Source organism: Limulus polyphemus, unplaced genomic scaffold (genome assembly GCF_000517525.1).
Source record: "Limulus polyphemus unplaced genomic scaffold, Limulus_polyphemus-2.1.2 Scaffold983, whole genome shotgun sequence".
Lineage (NCBI taxonomy): Eukaryota > Metazoa > Arthropoda > Merostomata > Xiphosura > Limulidae > Limulus > Limulus polyphemus.
In genome coordinates, this window is record NW_013666593.1 from 65,785 (window position 1) to 74,804 (window position 9,020).

Sequence of the window (9,020 nt, forward strand, 5' to 3'; positions counted from 1 at the left end):
CATCGAGGTCACGTGACTGGTGTGGCGCCACCTATTTTCTAGAACTATCCTGTACCTTGGCGAATGCTCTAGCATTTACTAGATATAGGAGTAGTCTGGTATATAAAAGAGGATGACAACGTGACGGGAATAATGTGTGTGTGTAGATAGTGAGTAATTGAACTGCAGTCAGAAGTAATGTTGACGTTCGTTGATATAGCGTTTGTTTTAGCGCGTTTGTTGAAAATAAGTGTATCGTAAAGTTATATTCAGAAAGCATAAACCAGTTTTATTAAGTAAGAACTTGTGTCGCTAAAGTTTCGTCGGAACGAAGTTACGGAAAGTTAACTAACAAACGGAGACGTAACACTTTCATTCACATTGATACCTCTCCACACCATGATTCAAGTTAACATGTCCATTCACATTGATACCTCTCCACATCATGACTCAAGTTGGTATGTCCATTCCCATTTATATCTCTCCACACCATGACTCAAGTTGGCATGTCCATTTACATTGATACCTCTCCACACCATGACTCAAGTTGGCATGTCGATTCACATTGATACCTCTCCACACCATGACTCAAGTTTACATATCCATTCACATTGATACCTCTCCATACCATGACTCAAGTTGACATATACATTCACATTGATACCTCTCTATACCATGACTCAACAGGTATATTCAGCTATGATACACCAATTATATATTTCGTTTCTGGTTTTCCACAGGAAATACTCTTTTGACAAAAATAAAAACACTGAAACATTAAACCTAAAATGTATATTAAACACTACCTCAGTATTATGTTTACCACCTCTACCCATAGTAAGCACTGTTTAAACATGTAATACCAATTCCTATTAATTTCTACTATCCATTTTATGTACAGTAAAATGGTCTTTAAACAATGGGCAATTTTTTGACGTTTAATACTAACCCTATTAATCATATAAACATTCTGCTTGTTCTCTTACCCACGTAAGAATTCCTGAAATATGAATTATTATTAGATAATTTCCACAAAATATGCTATATTGTCGTATCTACTTGGCTTGGAAGGTTCTTTTATTTTTATAATCATGGCTTTTCAATTTGTGAATAAGGGCTTTTCTTCTAATTAGGTTGGGGTATGCCTTTAGAACCTGCTGCTGTCCTAATTGCTCTATGCAAGTTTTTTCTGTTTCCATGGAGAACATTGAAGGCTCCCTTCTTCGAAATGTCGTATTCCTTATCTTTACATCGTTTAAAAATCTCGCTGTATGGAAATTTATCTTAGGAAAGGATTTTTATAAACCTGCAGACATAACTAATCAATACTGACGTTACGTTTTCGGATGGTCCAGAACACACCGCGAATGAAATATGTATGTGTTAAACATGTTACCGTGGAACCAGGGCTCTCAGTTGTATAGCATTTTAAACAGTGATTAAGTATTTGTGACGTAGTTAATAGTATAAAACTACACTTACTTTATTCCACCCGAAAATACTCGTCATGCATGGAGTTAGTTTTAATTTTGGCCAATTATGTGTTTATTATCACAACGGCAGTTTCAAACATAATAAACCTTAGATTCAAAAACTAACTCAATGTAGCTAATAACACTTGACGTTATTTATTCTCAATTAGCTTTCTTTTTTTAATCCATGAACATTTTAATGAACTTATAGACGGTGTGTTTATACAGAAAACCCTATACCTATAACTACTCGTCGAAGGTTTTTCACTAGATGCATAGTTAGAATCATAAGCTTAATTTAAGATAATGTGTTTCAAGAACTGCTTGAGTATTAATTGAGCTTTATCATATCCTGCAAATTGAAACGCAATTATCAAAATGATCAATCTCGTATAGTTGAAAGAGAGAAAAACAAGAAAAGTGAAAGCAACGCTAGAAGAATTACTTATGCTGTATATTATTGTTTGAAACACTATCTACCATTTTCAAACATCCATGCATAAAGTTTTACTCTATTCATAAATAGATCTGAAATACTATTTTTACATACACTTCTGGTTTGAAATCCGAAATGGATTGATAAAGAAGAATATGGGGAAAAGGATCAGTAGTCGCCAATATTAGGACTATAATTTCGATGCAATCTAATTGTGACGGTAAAGTTCATTAATGTACCTTACACATCGTTTTTTTTTTTTTGTCTTTTTTTTAGTGCAAAGCTACACAATGTTTTTTTTCTTTTTGCACTGTCCACCACGGGGAATCGAAACCCACGCTTTAGCGTTATAAATGTGTAAACTTGCCACTGACCGCTTTTGTGTAGTTGAGCTTGTAGGAACATGTTAAATAAAAAAATAGTAGATGTGCAATTTGAGAACGTTTTTGAGGGACAAATTGCATACCAAGCTCTGCCCTTGGTGAAAACCCGACAGATCCAGTGAAAGTCTACAAGTAAAAGTGAACTATTAGTCCATAATGGGTTTTCCTATTTGAAGCTCTTGTAATGTACTTCAAATGTCTGATCTTAAAAGTTTTGCAGATTCTCTTAAGGAGATTGTACTTCTTCTTTTTCTCTTGAAAACGCGGAAACACGCACAAACTAGCTGAAAATGAGTAATGTCTCTGCGAGGATTTTTATTGGCGTTCATTTTCCACAAAAATTGTTATAAGAAAGGGGAAGTTGATCGGAAGTGAGGAAGTGTAGAAGTCGAGTTTATAAACTTGACAAAAATGGTAAAGCAGTTGTGTCACTTCTTATTCAAAGCAGCCCATTTCACAGTAGAGATGTGGTAAAGATTTCTATTGTCTGAATTTGGTACATTTAATGCAATAAATTTAATAATATTTTTTGAATTTTACTTCTACGGAAAACTATATTCTACATCAAGAAGTAATAACTATCCTAAAAATATTTCAATTGCGAAATACTTCTCTAATTCAGCTCCTATTCTAATCCTAGTATAAACCAGGAAGTTAAACTGTGTGAATCAGAAAAGAGTGGGAAATTTAAAGAGCAACAATATATTTATTTTCTATATACACGACATTTTACTAATGACACTCAACACAATAACACAACAACAGAAGCAAAACACGACTACACAACAAAACAACTTATTGACCCACCACAGTAGCAGAAGGACAAGAAAACATAAAACTTTTGAAAAACAAAGCACCAGGACATCACAAAAGTCAAAACATATTATTCATGAAAAGCCCTCTGAGATTATTAGAATATCTCACATCTTTATACAACTTATCTCTAAAAACATACCAACCGCTTGAAAGCAGGCCGATGTTCTATGTTCCAGAAAGAAGGAAAATCAGTGAATAACCCTGAAAATTACAGATCCATAAGTGTAAAAAGCAATCTAGGAAAATTACTTGAAAAAATTATAAATAGTAGACTCATAAATTACCTTGAAACTACATCACTACTCCCGGAAATAAAAAATGGCTCCCGAAAAGCAAGATTAACGGAAGAAATAATACACGGCTTTAGTAATATACATGCTTTCTAGATGTTGAAGAAGCATTCTATAAAGTATTGCACAACGGAATCGGATACAAACTGTCCAATTGGGACTCCCCATAGAAAGTATTCGCTGGATTTCTAACTTCCTGGAAGATAGGAGCATCAGAGTGAATGTTGAGGTCACCTACTACGAGTGGTGCACCCCAGAGGCGGGTGGTCCTTAAGGAGAAATACTTATTCCTTCATTGTTTATCATGCCTCTCCAAGATCCAAACCGCATATTTGCTCACAGTTCGCAGATGATTTTGCAATCTGAAAGAGTGCCCCAAACCCAACAACAGCAACATACAATATACAACCACTACGAAATGAAATGTAATTGTACTGCAATAAGTGGAGAATTAAAATAAATACGCACAAAACACAAGTCATTATTTACAAAATCGTACAAAGCAAACAATATAATACCACAATTATATCTAGACGGAACTCTCTTACAGGTAGCAACATCAGCAAAATTCTTAGGGATTGCATTTGACTCAAAATTAAACTGGATACCACACATTTAATAGCATAAAAACCAGAATTTGGAAAAGAGCAACAAACAAGGAGCTTCACCAGAAAACATATTAAACATTTATAGAACATACATAAGATCAGTCGTAGCATGTGTCTGTAAAACATGAATAAATGTATCGAAAACATACATCAACAAGCTACAGCAAATACAAAACTATATTTTAACGAAAGCGTATAGAGTCCCACGATCAACAAACTCCGAATTTCTACACAACTATTCGAACATGCCAACTCTATCAGACAGACTCCTGGATAACTCGCTTCAATATTATAAGAAAAATATCAATAAAAATGAACTGATGAACAAATTAGAGAGTTACATAATATATGATGAACCAAGACCTAAGTATCTCTCCCCTCCAAACATCATAAATAAGAATCTTACAGGACAAACAGTGCTAGGCTAACTGAATCTTAGACACAAACGTAGCTCTATTTTAAAAGGGTTTTCTATTTAAAAATATAATTATATGTGTGTGTATATATATGACTCCTAAGTGAAACTATATTGTGAACATGGACTAATAGTGCGATCACACATAAGTGAAGCTAGTGAAAATATACAAGTTAATATTACTCCATGAATTGGATGTGGCACGAAAAGGGTATGTTAATTAAAACTGCTGACAATGGACAACATTTAACATACTGTGAGTAATGCAACAACAACATGTAACAAGGGTTATTACCTAGGATTCATTAAGAGTGCAAATAAAATAAAATTCTCGAGAGAGAGGAAGAGGTCTACGTTGCACCTGACTCCCTTTGGTCCAAAACATGGAACGAATCCCGATTGTAGTTGTATATTTTATTAGTGTGTATTTTGGTTATTATGGGAAGATGCTGAAATTTTATTTACAATTTTTGGCTTGTGGTTTGTTTGTAACTAAGCACAAAGCTACATAATGGGCTATCTGTGCTCTGCCCACTACGGATATCGAAACCTGGATTCTGGCGTTGTAAGTCCGCCGACATACCGCTGTGCCACTGGGGGCTTGGCTTGTAGAATTTTGTTGTAGTGCGAATTTGTTCAAACTCAACTATTTAAAATAGCTACTGCAGTAACGACATGGGGTTATTCTATAAAGTATTTTTATTTTTCAATATATGGGAAAGATAATATGAATTTGGTTTGCTTTTGGACTACTACATTAGCATGCCACGTTTGGTCTGGATCGGTCAACTCGTTTAAGAAGAGATGCGCTCACAGACAGGCAGAAAGTTTTCCTTAATATTGGATAGTTACCGCACCGGTATGGTTTAATATGTATAGCGCATATGTGAAAAACGCCTGTACCTCAGTATTTATACGCAGCTCTGGCGAGCATATCATGTTTGAGCTGGATAAATGTAAGACGAAAGAAAGCGACATAAATAAACGAATAATTTCTTTTGGTAGATTTTTAGAGCGAAATAGTACATATCGCTCATCATAACTCAGCTTTTCTTTTGTCTTTCCTGAAATGGCGCATATAAATTTAAAAGTTAAAAAGTAAAAAAAAAGTATTAAATATATGTGAAACTACTAGTGAGAATAAATCAAATTTTGTGTGTTATTTTTTTCACAAAGCTACATTGGGCTATCTGCTGTGGGGAGACGAACGCCGGGTTTTAGTGTTATAAGTCTGTATGCTTATTTCTGTCCCACCGGGTGAAGCACGGCATAGCCAGGTGGTTAGGGCGCTCGACTCGCAACCTGTGGGTCGCTGGTTCGAATCGCTGTCCCACCAAACATGCTCGCCCTTTTAGCCGTGGGGACGTTATAAGGCACGATGAATCCCACTTTTTGTTGATAAAAGAATAGCCCAGTTCTTTAGGGTTTTCAAGAAGAAGAATGTATTTCAACTACACTAAGTCTCCCATATTCTTTGCTGACGACACATTTAGCTCAATACAAAGCTTATCAGCCAGAGTTGGGGGTGGGTGGTGATGACTAGCTGCCTTCCCTCTAGTCTTTCACTGCTAAGAGACGGCTAGCGAAGACAGCCCTCGAGTAGCTTTGCTCGAAATTCAAAACAAACCAACCCACCGAGTGATGACGTTTTGAAAATACATAATTCAAAAAAACCTGCAGAAGTGCTAAAAATTTATAAATCAAAATTACTCCTTAATTTCAAAATTTGCAAAACAAATTCATCAAAATAAACACTATTTCCTATCATTTTCTATATTCAAAAGAAGAATAAATCAAACTAAATACAACACCTCTAAGCAACTTCTTTTTTTCAGGTGTTTTAAAAAACTTTTTTGATTCATAAATTTATTTTTTCTATTGTACTTTTTTATTTTGTATAAAAAATGTGATTCTATTGTCGATACAAATATTTAACAAAAAAAATGTAATTCTAAAACCGTAAGCATCCCATAAATGTGTGAAAAGAAGAAAATTGTGTTTGATAACTGCCATAATATAAAAGCGCGTTAAAAGAGTCTTATGACACAGTTATTAGTTGCTGTGGGGTAATTTACTATTCACTTTATAGATAGTGACGCAATCAACATTAAAAAGTCAAGTAAAACAGAAACACATAAAGGAAATCAGTGACTTTGTGTATATGATTCGTAGCGCAACCAGCCAAAGCTCAGGATTTAGAAATGAAGACCAAACTTACATTTTCTCAACCGAATGACCTGGTCACTGCGGGGTGACATCCGATGTTTGCATACTTACAAACACAGAAGTGAACGCCCTCTCAGCAATAAGTGTGCCTAAGGACCTAGGTCAGCCTCCATCATGCTATGTCCCCTTTCTGTAGTTTTAGACCTATAATTCATATCTGTAGCAATACAGATGGGAATCGTGAAGCCTTCTTGAGAGTTCATTGACCGAAAAAAAAAGGTATTGCATTTTACAACGAAACAGATTAAGAAACGTGCTAGCTAAATGACAGGTTACATACTTATGTTCCAACACACAGCAATAAACAAAAAAAATAATACCCCAGGCGTTAGTTTGTAAACTTGTCAAACCATCATACGAGAACACCACTAACCTCATTACATCACCTCTCAGCATCTACTAAATGGAATTGACCGCGAAGTCCTGTTTCACTTTCACCGTCGTTGGTACAAGCCCTACAGCAAGGGTGAAAGTCCTCTTCACCTCTACACTTGGCCCAGTCCCTTCTCTGTCTTAGATTCTGATGAAATGACGTGTTGCCACCGGTGTTAGACGAGCCAATGTCCGTATTGAATGTATAATACGTGTTACATGTTAAGTTAATATGTCACTTATTTAGTTTTTATTTTCACAACTTATTTTCTAATCTATATATATATATATATATTTGGTAAAATCAGATATTCGTATACAGAATATCACTAGCAGAGTACCCGGAGTATGCAAACAGGAAATCAAAGAAAATGCAACTTTATATACAATAATCCCATTTAGGCGCATGAATACAAACGCGAGTTCAGTTTAAAATTTCCAGAGTTTCATATTTTACATACGGATGGTAAGACCAAACTACTTGCATGTATACATATATGTGAATGGGTAATAGACCTGTTGAAAACGTCTCAGTTACTGTTTAAGGTTAGATACGGTTATCGTTACTATGTATTAGCAACACAATAGACAAGTAACACCTTCCCCAATAATGAAGTTATTCCAGTTTATTAATCACTTGAAGTGACTCACAAGTCGTCTTTTTGGCCACTCACGCCTCAGATAGAGCATATCAGTCCTAATTTATATTATCTGCCCAAACTATATCTTTGTTCTACCTAATTTTAAAACAATAGCACGAAAATGAAATAATCCAACAAAGTTACTCTTACTGAGTTTTACGAACACAATAAGATAAACAAAGTTACTTTCACTAAGCTAATCTGGTTTTATATACCAAAACACAATTGATAACATCAAAAAAGCCACTCTTACTGAGTTAATCTATTTTTTTTATTCTCAAAACATAGGAACAAAGAATAAAGATATTTTTACTGAGCTAACCTGGTTTTATGTTCTCAAACACGATAACATCAACAAAATTACTCTTACTGAACTAACCTGGTTTTACAAACAGAATAACATCAACGAAGTTATTTTCAGTGAGCTAATATTGTTTTTTATACCAAAACACAGTAACACCAACAAAGTTTCTCTTGCTGAGATAACCTGGTTTGATATACCAAAACACAGTAACACCAACAAAAGCATTCTTACTGAGCTAACCTGATTTTATACAGAAAAAGACAATAACATCAACAAAGTTACTCTTACCGAGCTAACCTGGTTTTATATAACAAAACACAATAACATCCAGAAAGCTACTCTTACCTGAATTAATCTGCTTTTATATACCCAAATGCAATAACATCAACAAACCTACTTTTCACAATAACACAATAACGTCGACAAACTTACTCTTACTGAGCTAACTTGGTTTTATATACCAAAACACAATAACATTAAAAATGCTACTTTTACTGAGCTAACTTGGTTTTATGTACCAAAACACAATAACATTAAAAATGCTATTTTTCTGAGCTAACCTCATTTTTTATACCAAAACGAAATAACACCAAAGTTACTCTTGTTGAGCTTACCTGGTTTTATATACCCAAACACAATAGCATCAACAAAGCTACTCTTACTGAGCTAACCTGGTTTAATATACTAAAACCCATTAATATGAATACAGCCAGATCTGTTTAAGTTCATATTCGTCTAATACATGGAAGCCCTCACCATTATATGATGTTCTAATTGGATATAGAATTGTCTATTTCGAAACGTTTCAGGCAATCTTTTCAAAATCCAACAGGCACCTAAAAATCCATAATTAGGCCTAAAGTTTAAATATACGCGATCTACGAATTTGCCAGTTAGGAAATCTACAGCAATTAGCCTTGATAGTCATTGCCACAACTTCATCCATTTCACATGCTCTACAGCTAACACTTTGTGCAAACGAATATAATGTTACGTCTCTGGTGGTTTATTAATTTTCCGTAAAAATTCTCTCCGAAGAAACTTTAGCGATACAAGTCCTTTCTTAAATAAAACTGGT